General features: G+C 37.1%; 1 pseudogene; it reads left to right on the plus strand.

Annotated features, from left to right (window-relative positions):
* Positions 9,098 to 9,964, plus strand: Or7g39-ps1 (olfactory receptor family 7 subfamily G member 39, pseudogene 1; annotated as a pseudogene).

Consider the following 10,735-nt stretch of genomic DNA (forward strand, 5'->3'; position numbering starts at 1 on the left):
TTGTCAGCCTATACCTTTAAATCAATGCTCACCAACATAAACATGCCTCAGCATGTTCTGAACTGCTTGCCAATTATAGATGACTCTTTCTGCTATCAATTCTATTGATCAATGAGTTGACTTCATATATATATATAATATATCTTATAAATTCTTAAACCAGAAGTATATTCTATAAACAAAATCTACCATAAGAATAGATTTTTAAAAACATTTGAACATGTGAAAAGCAATATTTCCTTTCTGTTGATTACTATCTCATAGTAGAAATTGCAATACTTGCTACAGAATAATCAAAGCCAAATAATTTGTTTACTCAAATGTTCTAAAAAATTTACTAAAAAATAATATATTTATGTTTGAATTTCCAACCCTCATCTGCATACAGAATCCTGACTGTTTCACCATTCTTGGGAAAAATGACCATATTTCAATTTTATATATTATTTCATACAAACTTATTTTATGTAATATAATTCTGCTAAAGTAACTCTGAATTCAGTTGCACTTTAAAATTTTAAGTAAGCAGAAACCTACTTCATACACCTTATTTCAAATTTCATTTTATTAATAATGATATATTTATGCACCTTTCATTAATTGACACAATATAATTCTAGTGTACATTTTCAAAATTGTGATGACTAGTAAACATAAAAACAAAATATCATAGAAACTAACACATAAAATATGATATGACTTTCAAAAAAGGAGAAGATACATAGAGATTACTGAGTTAATGAGTTGATGATTACTATTTCATTGCTTTATTAAATAATACATGGCCTGCAGCATAATGGTGATATTTGATGATAGTAGAAATAGATAAGTTTTTCATTTTCAATATTACCAGAATTTTTCACTTTCCTCCTCTAAGCACCACTATTTTCTAATTTATGTTCAATAAGCTCATAACCAGCAAAACAGAAAAATATATTGCAGAATTTTATGAAGAACTTTCATGGGATACAATTTGAAAATAATGAGAAACTGGAATGCCATTTTAATTTTCTACTAGATTTCACTATATTTTATCTTGATTGTTTCCTGAACTCAAGATATTTTAATGCCTCTTCTTGTACAGGTATTTGTCAAGTCAAATTAATTTCCATGTGGCAGCAGGGTTTATATTAATTTCTAGCAAAAAAAAAATAAAAAACTAATGATATTAAGTATTATAAAATGTCCCACACAGGGCCAAAGATATAACCCTGAAACTATTCTTTTGAGCAGGAAGAGTAGAAGGCAGGAAATAATCAAACTCACAGATGAAATCAACCAAGTAGAAACAAAAAGGACCATAGGAATAATGAACAGAACCAAAAGTTGGTTGTTTGAGAAAATCAACAAGATAGATAAACCCTTAGCCAGACTACAGAGAGGACACAGAGAGTGTGTCCAAATTAACAGAATCAGAAATGAAAAGGGAGACATAACTACAGAATCAGAGGAACTTCAAGAAATCATCAGATCCTACTACAAAAGCCTATATTCAACAAAACTTGAAAATCTGTAGGATATGGACAATTTCCTAGACAGATAGCAGGTACCGAAGTTAAATCAGGAACAGATAAACCATTTAAACAACCCCATAACTCCTAATGAAATAGAAGCAGTCATTAAAGGTCTCCCTACCAAAAAGAGCCGAGGTCCAGACTGGTTTGGTGCAGAATTCTATCAGACCTTCATAGAAGACCTCATACCAATACTATCCAAACTATTCCACAAAATTGAAACAGATGAAGCACTACCGAATTCCTTCTATGAAACCACAATTACTCTTACACCTAAACCACACAAAGACCCAACAAAGAAAGAGAACTTCAGACCAATTTCCCTTATGAATATCGACGCAAAAATACTCAATAAAATTCTGGCAAACCGAATCCAAGAGCAGAGCAAAACAATCATCCACCATGATCAAGGAGGCTTCATCCCAGGCATGCAGGGATGGTTTAATATACGGAAAACCATCAAGGTGATCCATTATATAAACAAACTGAAAGAACAAAACCACAGGATCATTTCATTAGATGCTGAGAAAGCATTTGACAAAATTCAACACCCCTTCATGATAAAAGTGCTGGAAAGAATAGGAATTCAAGGCCCATACCCAAACATAGTAAAAGCCATATACAAAAAACTAGTTGCTAACATTAAACTAAATGGAGAGAAACTTGAAGCAATCCCACTAAAATCAGGGACTAGACAAAGCTGACCACTCTCTCCCTACTTATTCAATATAGTTCTTGAAGTTCTAGCCAGAGCAATGAGACAACAAAAGGAGATCAAGGGGATACAGATCGGAAAAGAAGAAGTCAAAATATCACTATTTGCGGATGATATGATAGTATATTTAAGTGATCCCAAAAGTTCCACCAGAGAACTACTAAAGCTGATAAGAAAACTTCAGCAAAGGGGCTGGGTATAAAATTAACTCAAATAAATCAGTAGCCTTCCTCTACACAAAAGAGAAACAAGCCAAGAAAGAAATTAGGGAAATGACATCCTTCATAATAGACCCAAATAATATAAAGTACCTCAGTCTGACTTTAACCAAGCAAGTAAAAGATCTGTACAATAAGAACTTCAAGACTCTGAAGAAAGAAATTGAAGAAGACCTCAGAAGATCGAAAGATCTCCCTTGATCATGGATTGCCAGGATTAATATAGTAAAAATGGCCATTTTACCAAAAGCGATCTATAGATTCAGTGCAATCCCCATCAAAATGCCAATCCATTTCTTCAAAGAGTTAGACAGAACAATTTGCAAATTCATCTGGAATAACAAAAAACCCAGGATAGCTAAAACTATCCTCAACAATAAAAGGACTTCTGGGGGAATCACTATCCCTGAACTGAAGCAGTATTAGAAAGCAATAGTGGTAAAATCTGCATAGTATTGGTACAGAGAGACAGATAGACCAATGGAACAGAATTGAAGACCCAGAAATGAACCCACACACCTATGGTCACTTGATTTTTGACAAAGGAGCCAAAACCATCCAATGGAAAAAAGATAGCATTTTCACCAAATGGTGCTGGTTCAACTGGAGGTCGACATGTAGAAGAATGCAGATGGATCCATGCTTATCACTCTGTACAAACTTAAGTCCAAGTGGATCAAGGACCTCCACATCAAACCAGATACACTCAAACTAATAGAAGAAAAAGTGGGAGACATCGCAAATACATGGGCACTGGAAAAAATTTCCTGAACAAAACACCAATGGCTTATGCTCTAAGATCAAGAATTGACAAATGGGATCTCAGAAAACTGCAAAGCTTCTGTAAGGCAAAGGACACTGTGGTTAGGACAAAACGGCAACCAACAGATTGGCAAAAGATCTTTACCAATCCTACAACAGATAGAGGCCTTATATCCAAAATATACAAAGAACTCAAGAAGTTAGACAGCAGGGAGACAAATAACCCTATTAAAAAATGGGGTTCAGAGCTAAACAAAGAATTCACAGCTGAGGAATGCCGAATAGCTGAGAAACACCTAAAGAAATGTTCAACATCTTTTGTCATAAGGGAAATGAAAATCAAAACAACCCTGAGATTTCACCTGACACCAGTGAGAATGGCTAAGATCAACAACTCAGGTGACAGCAAATGCTCGCAAGGATGTGGAGAAAGAGGAACACTCCTCCATTGTTGGTGGTATTGCAGACTGGTACAACCATCTGGAAATCAGTCTGGTGGTTCCTCAGAAAATTGGACAGGGAACTGCCTGAGGATCCAGCTATACCTCTCTTGGGCATATACCCAAAAGATGCCCCAACATATAAAACAGATACATGCTCCACTATGTTCATAGCAGCCTTATTTATAATAACCAGAAGCTGGAAAGAACCCAGATGCCCTTCAACAGAGGAATGGATACCGAAAATATGCTACATGTACACAATGGAATATTACTCAGCTATCAAAAACAACGACTTTATGAAATTCATAGGCAAATGGTTGGAACTGGAAAATATCATCCTGAGTAAAGTAATCCCATTACAGAAAAACACACATGGTATGCACTCACTGATAAGTGGCTATTAGCCCAAATGCTTGAATTACCCTAGATGCCTAGAACACCTGAAACTCAAGACGGATGATCAAAATGTGAATGCTTCACTCCTTCTTTAAAAGGAAACAAGTATACCCTTGGCAGGGAATAGAGAGGCAAAGATTAAAACAGAGACAGAAGGAACACCCAATCAGAGCCTGCCCCACATGTGGCCCATACATATACAGCCACCCAATTAGACAAGATAGATGAAGCAAAGAAATTCAGGCCGAGAGGAGCTGGATGTAGATCTCTCCTGAGAGACACTGCCAGAATACAGCAAATACAGAGGCGAATGCCAGCATCAAACCACTGAACTGAGAACAGGACCCCCATTGAAAGAATCAGAGAAAGAACTGGAAGAGCTTGAAGGGGCTCGAGACCCCTTATGAACAACAATGCCAAGCAACTAGAGCTTCCAGGGACTAATCCACTACCTAAAGTCTATACATGGACTGACCCTGGACTCTGACCTCATAGGTAGCATTGAATATCCTAGCAAGATCACCACTATAAGGGGAAGCCCTGGGTCCTGCTAAGACTGACCCCCCAGTGAACGTGATTGTTGGGGGGAGGGTGGCAATGGGGGGAGAATGGGGAGCGGAACACCCATAAAGAAGGGGAGGGGGAGGGGTTGGGGGATGCTGGCCCGGAAACCGGGAAAGGGAATAACACTCGAAATGTAAATAAGAAATACTCAAGTTAATAAAAAAAAATTAAAAAAAAAAAAGAATCCTGGAAGTCTCCCTCATTCCCTGTCTCTTGCGGGTCCTAGAGCTGCTGCCCCACTTTAACACCATTTACCCTCTACTAGAAGACCTTTCCATTCAATCTCCTATTTCTCTGAATTCTCTCCTGTCCTTCTTGTCACCTGATCCTGACTTTGCCCATTTTCCTCCACATTTCTCTTCCACCCAGTTCTCTACCTTCATCAGCCTCCTATGAATATTTTATTCCCCCTTCTAAGAGAGATTTGATCATGTTCAATTAGGCCTTACATGTAATTAAGTTTTTTTTGAAAAACGAAAAACCTAGAATATCTGAAACAATCTACAATAAGAGAATTATCACAGGTCCTGGTTTCAAATAGTTCTACTGAGTAATAATAATAATAATAATGAAAATGATAATGATAATAATGATAATAAACATGGTTTTGGTTTAGAAATAGACAAGTTGATCAATGGAATTGAATCAAAGACCCAGAAATAAGCTCACAAACCTACAGACACTTGATTTTTTGACAATAAAGCCCAACAAAAATATACTATGGAAAAAGGAATGCATCTTCAACAGCTGGTGTTGTCCTAACTGGATATATACATGAACTGTGAAGAATATAAATCAATGCATATTTATCAACCTGCATAAAATACAAGTCCAAGTGGATCAAAGCCCTCAACATAAAAACATATACAAATTAATAGAAGAGAAATAGAGTATAACCTTGAAGGTGTTTATAAAGGAGTCAACTTCCTAAACGGATAAGATAATAAAATGAAAAATTGGCAAGTGGGACCTTGAACACTGTCAACAGGACAAATGGGCAGTTTACAGATTGGGAAAAAGTTTCTTCACCAACCATATATTCAACAGAGGGATAATATCCAAAATATATTTAGTTTATTATATATAAGTACACTGTAGCTGTGTTCAGATACACCAGAAGAGGGCATCGGATCTCTTTACAGATGGTTGTGAGCCACCATGTGGTTGCTGGGAATTGAACTCATGACCTCTGGAAGAGCAGTCGGGTGCTCTTAACCGCTGACCCATCTCTCCATCCCCCCAAAATATATTTAGAACTACTCAAGGATTTTAACATTTCTTTATGTGTTTCTGTGCAATTTGAATTTTTTCTTTTAAGCTTTTTTTTAAAAAATTGGATATATACCTATTTTTAACTAGTTATTTTTCTCTTGATAACAATGTTTTAAAATACTTTTATTAAAAATAGATTCTTCTCTCGTATAATATATCCTTACCCATGTTTCCTTTTCCTCCACTCTTAATAGGCCCCTCAACAACCCTCTCTGCGAGATCCACTGTCTCTCTACTGCCTTTTCAAGTAGGCCTCCAGGAGACAACAGCCAAACTTGATAAAACAAAATACAATAACACAAGGTATAAGCTCTCAAATAGAAGCTGGACAAGGCCTAATAGGAAGAAAAGAGTACCAAGAGTGGATAAAAGAGTCAGTGATACAGCCATTACAAGTGTAAGGAGTTCCACATAAACACCAAGCTAACAGCTATAACATATATGCAAAATGTATACCTATCCATGTTCCCAGTTCGCAGCTTAGTCTCTTAATCTCTGTGACCCGTGAAAAACTACTGAGTTAATACTTAGTAGATTCAATGGGGTATGTTATCCCTTCCAATATTACATTATAATGTTTCTTATTTATATTTAAAATATATGTTGTGTAAATCACAAATTTAAGAATTAAAGGAGGTGAAAAATTTGGAAAGCAGTGGGTGAACATGTTAGAATTTGGAGGGGTGGGACTGATTTAATTAAAGTACTCATTCATGACAATATCATCCATAAAATATTAAAAAGGACAAAGTTAAAATATGCTTATATCTCTAAATATACAACCAGGCCCAGGATACAAAGATGCTATAGCTCAAATCAGACTGAAAGGTGCAACTAAGCAAGTGAAAAGTAGCAAATGTGCGTGTGAAAGCTGAGGAAGATGCAAGTATGAGACAAAAGGTGCAAAAGTGTATATTTAACTTTGACCTCAAGGATGAAGAGATCTCCTAGAAATATATACCTTCTAGAGTATTGGTCTTGATGCATTTATATCTTCCTATCATTCACAACATAATACCAAAGTAAGTCTATTGAGATTTTTTGTATACTCAGTCACTAGGTATATGGGAGCTGTAAATCATACACATTGACTCAAGAGGCTTATCTCATCCACAAAACACTTTGAACATGCTGGACAAAGTTATGTGTTTGGCAATAAAGTCAAAGTCTCATACAGAGGCTCTTCCCTTCCTAACAATTTTAGTTCTGTGACTACCCAGTAACAAATTATTTGACTATGTCCATTTCACAATTTTAATAGCAAAGTAATTCAACCTACTGGCATTTTCTAATTTTATATATGTGAATATATGAAGAAAATGTGTAGAGAGCGGCGCGGCGAAACAAAGATGGCGCCGACATCCAGCCTTGTCTGGATATAAACGACTTACTGCGCATGTGCAGGCTTGTCCTCTTGCTAGGGCTCCCTCTAGTGGTGAACAGAGGTACTGCACATGTGCGGTTTATGCACCAGGTGTCAGTTGACCGTTAATATGCTAATGAGGTGATTCATTCTCCGCCAATCCCTGGAGGACAAGTAGTGGGGTGATCCATGCCCCACCAATCCCTGAGAGATAATTAGCATACTGTTGTGTATATAAGTGGAGCGACTTTGCTGCTCGAGGTCCCTGTTCAGAAGAGCTGTAACACTGAGAAGAGCTGTAACACTAAGAAGAGCTGTAACACTGAGAAGAGCTGTAACACTGAGAAGAGCTGTAACACTGAGAAGAGCTGTAACACAGTAAAGGCTTGCTCGCAGAAGAATCCTGTTGCCTTGCGTCGTTCTTGCTGGCGGGACATTGGGCACGCGACAAAAATGTATGCAGAAGAAGGTGAGCAATATAAAGTTGTGCAGAGGGACTTTGCTGACTGTTATCATTGGCCCATGTTTTTACTGCATTTGTAAAATTACACAACACTGTCATGATTCTAAAACACCTTAAGCATTAGTGTCACATTTTTAAATACTAATGTGTTACACTTTTCAATACTCATTTGCATATTTTGGGAAGGTAAGAAGAAAGATGATTTTTTAAGCTTGTATTATCTTTTCCTCAGATCATCATTAACCTTTATTGAGAAAAGAAAATGTCAATTCTTCTGAGAAGCTATGAGAACACTGTAGAAACTGAGACATGAAAGATGGGAACAGAATTTATAATGTCAACAGAAAAATATTGGAGAATTTGAATGGTAGAAAATTTTAGTGGAGCACTTGGCTTAGAATTAATAAAGTAGAATTAAATATGTCAGTTTTAATGAAAATGCAAAGCAAATTGAAAATCTAATAACTGTCATATCTAGAACTCCATAATAAACACAAAATATTTGTGCAGGTTTAATAAGTATTCAATGCCTTTTCAGAAAAATATAAGGATTTTACCTTAAGGTTCTAAGTGTTGGCATTCATTGTAAAGCTCAGTCATTTTATCATTAGTTTATTTTACTCATAGTATTTGACATTTGTACATTGTACTTCCTCATGTAAAGTCTTTCCATACTAAATATAAACTCATGATTTCCAGTGGCCCCTAATCTCACAGCTATAGAAAAGAGAATGATAATTATCATTATTAAGTGTTCTCACTGGATTTTTTCTGTTGATAAATAAGCAAATATAAGTGTAAAATATTTTTAAAATGTGGCCAGGAAAGATTCTTTGAATGGATGAATCTGATTTGGTGACTCGTATTGTGTCTGTTTACTCTAAATCCCACACTTTTTGAACCATTCCTGACCCTGTTATTTCCTCACCTCCCTATAATACTTTTCCCCACATTAATATATGATGTTATTTTCAATATATAACTTTTGATTTCATTCTCAGAATTCTGAAAAGTATTGGAACATTGAAGTTTAAAAATGTGTTGATGAATAGTTGTGTTGGTAACAAAAGGATGTCAGAGAGGTAAATGTAGATATGATTAAGAAGGGCAATGTATTTCATTATTTGGATAAAGGAGACAGAGTAGGAGAGGATAATCAGAGACATAAGCTTCCTTATTCACTTGAGTTCACAATATAATAAAATGAAGAATTCTATAGCAATGCTTGTAAAAGCACCATATCAAAAATTTTGATGAATTATGGATTCTTTACCCTCATTTTTAATGCTTAGTACATCTAATTATTTTCTGGATTTTTCTTAGTGTATATAACACAGTGTTGTATATTTTACTGCATATTCACCACATTTACTCTTACTCATCAGTAACAGTGTACAGAAATCAAAAATCTGCTTCAGAATTCTTTCTTCTGGGACCGACTGGAGTTACAGAACTGCAGCTCAATCTCTTTGAACTCTTTCTATTCATGTATCTGGTCACACTGCTGGGAAACCTCATCATTAACTTGGCTGTCACCCTTGACTCCCACCTCCATACCCCTATATACTTCTTTCTAACATATCCTTCTCTGACATCTGCTTCATCACCAGCACAGTTCCCAAGATGTTCAGAAACATCCAGACATAGAACAGTGCCATCAGTTACACAGATTGCCTTATAGATGTGTACTTTGTAGTTTTTCATGGTGGAATTAAAAACTTTCTTCTTGCAGCAATGGCTTGTGGTCACTATGTAGCCATCTGACATCCACTTAGTTACATGGTCATGATGAATCCAAGCATCTATATTCTGCTAAAAGTGTTCTCCCTGTTCAGTAGCATGATGGATGCCTTGCTACACAATCTTCTGTTGTTGTGAATATCCTTCTGCACATACCTGTAAATCCCCAGTGAACTTGCTCATATAATAAAGCACAAGATTTGCTGGACTTAGATTTTATGGCATTACTTTATCTTATGTTCAAATTGTCTCCTCAATTTTGAAAAAGTCTTCAAAAAGAGGTAGTTGTAAGGCCCTATCAACATGTGGATCTCACTTATCAGTTGTTTTGCTCTTCTATGGCTCTTTGTTTTGAGTCTATATGAGGTCTGCCCTGACTGATTCTCCTAGAAAGATTATTGCAGCTTCAAAATTGTATACTGTGGTTCCCCAGATGTTGAACGCCTTTGGGTAAAGTCTGAGGAACAGAGACATGAAAGAAGCCTTGAGAAAGATAAGTGATAGGATTTTGTAACAAAATTCTTTTTTTCTTTTTTTTTTTTTTATCTTTATTACCTTGAGTATTTCTTATTTACATTTCGATTGTTATTCCCCTTCCCGGTTTCCAGGCCAACATTGCCCTAACTCCTTGCCCTCCCCTTATATAGGGGCTTCCCACCCAACTCTCCCTCCATTTCCACTCTCCCCCCAACAACCACGTTCACTGGGTGTTCAGTCTTGGCAGGACTACGGGCTTCCCCTTCCACTGGTGCTCTTACTAGGATATTCAGTGCTACCTAGAGGGTTGGAGCCCAGGGTCAGTCCATGTATAGTTTTTGGTTAGTGGCTTAGTCCCTGGAAGCTCTGGTTGCTTGGCATTATTGTTCATATGGGGTCTCGAGCCCCTTCAAGCTCTTCCAGTCTTTTCTCTGATTCCTTCAACAGGGGTCCCGTTCTCAGTTCATGTAGAGGGCCGCAATAAAATTCGCCACCACTAGATTGCGCTGGCTTCCACTGCGCTCCACGTGGAAGGTCAGGATAGACTCCATCATTGCAAGATGGCGCCAGTCTTCGCCGCGCCAGCCGGCCCCCTTTCAGGAAATTAACTGTGCGCATGTACAAGAGTGCCTTCGTGCCAGGTCTTTGCCCACTCCGGGGCGTGCCTAATGAGATCATGGGTAAAGCAACCAATCAGGTGTGGATGCGCGGCACTAGGGGGTTTATAAGCGCACCATGTTGGTGCGGCCGGGGCTTCTCCATAAGATTAGAAATAAAATTTTACATATAGCAAGGATTTCTGAATGTC

This window comes from Rattus norvegicus, chromosome 8, assembly GCF_021556685.1.
Source record: "Rattus norvegicus strain SHRSP/BbbUtx chromosome 8, alternate assembly SHRSP_T2T, whole genome shotgun sequence".
NCBI classification, from domain to species: Eukaryota; Metazoa; Chordata; class Mammalia; order Rodentia; family Muridae; genus Rattus; species Rattus norvegicus.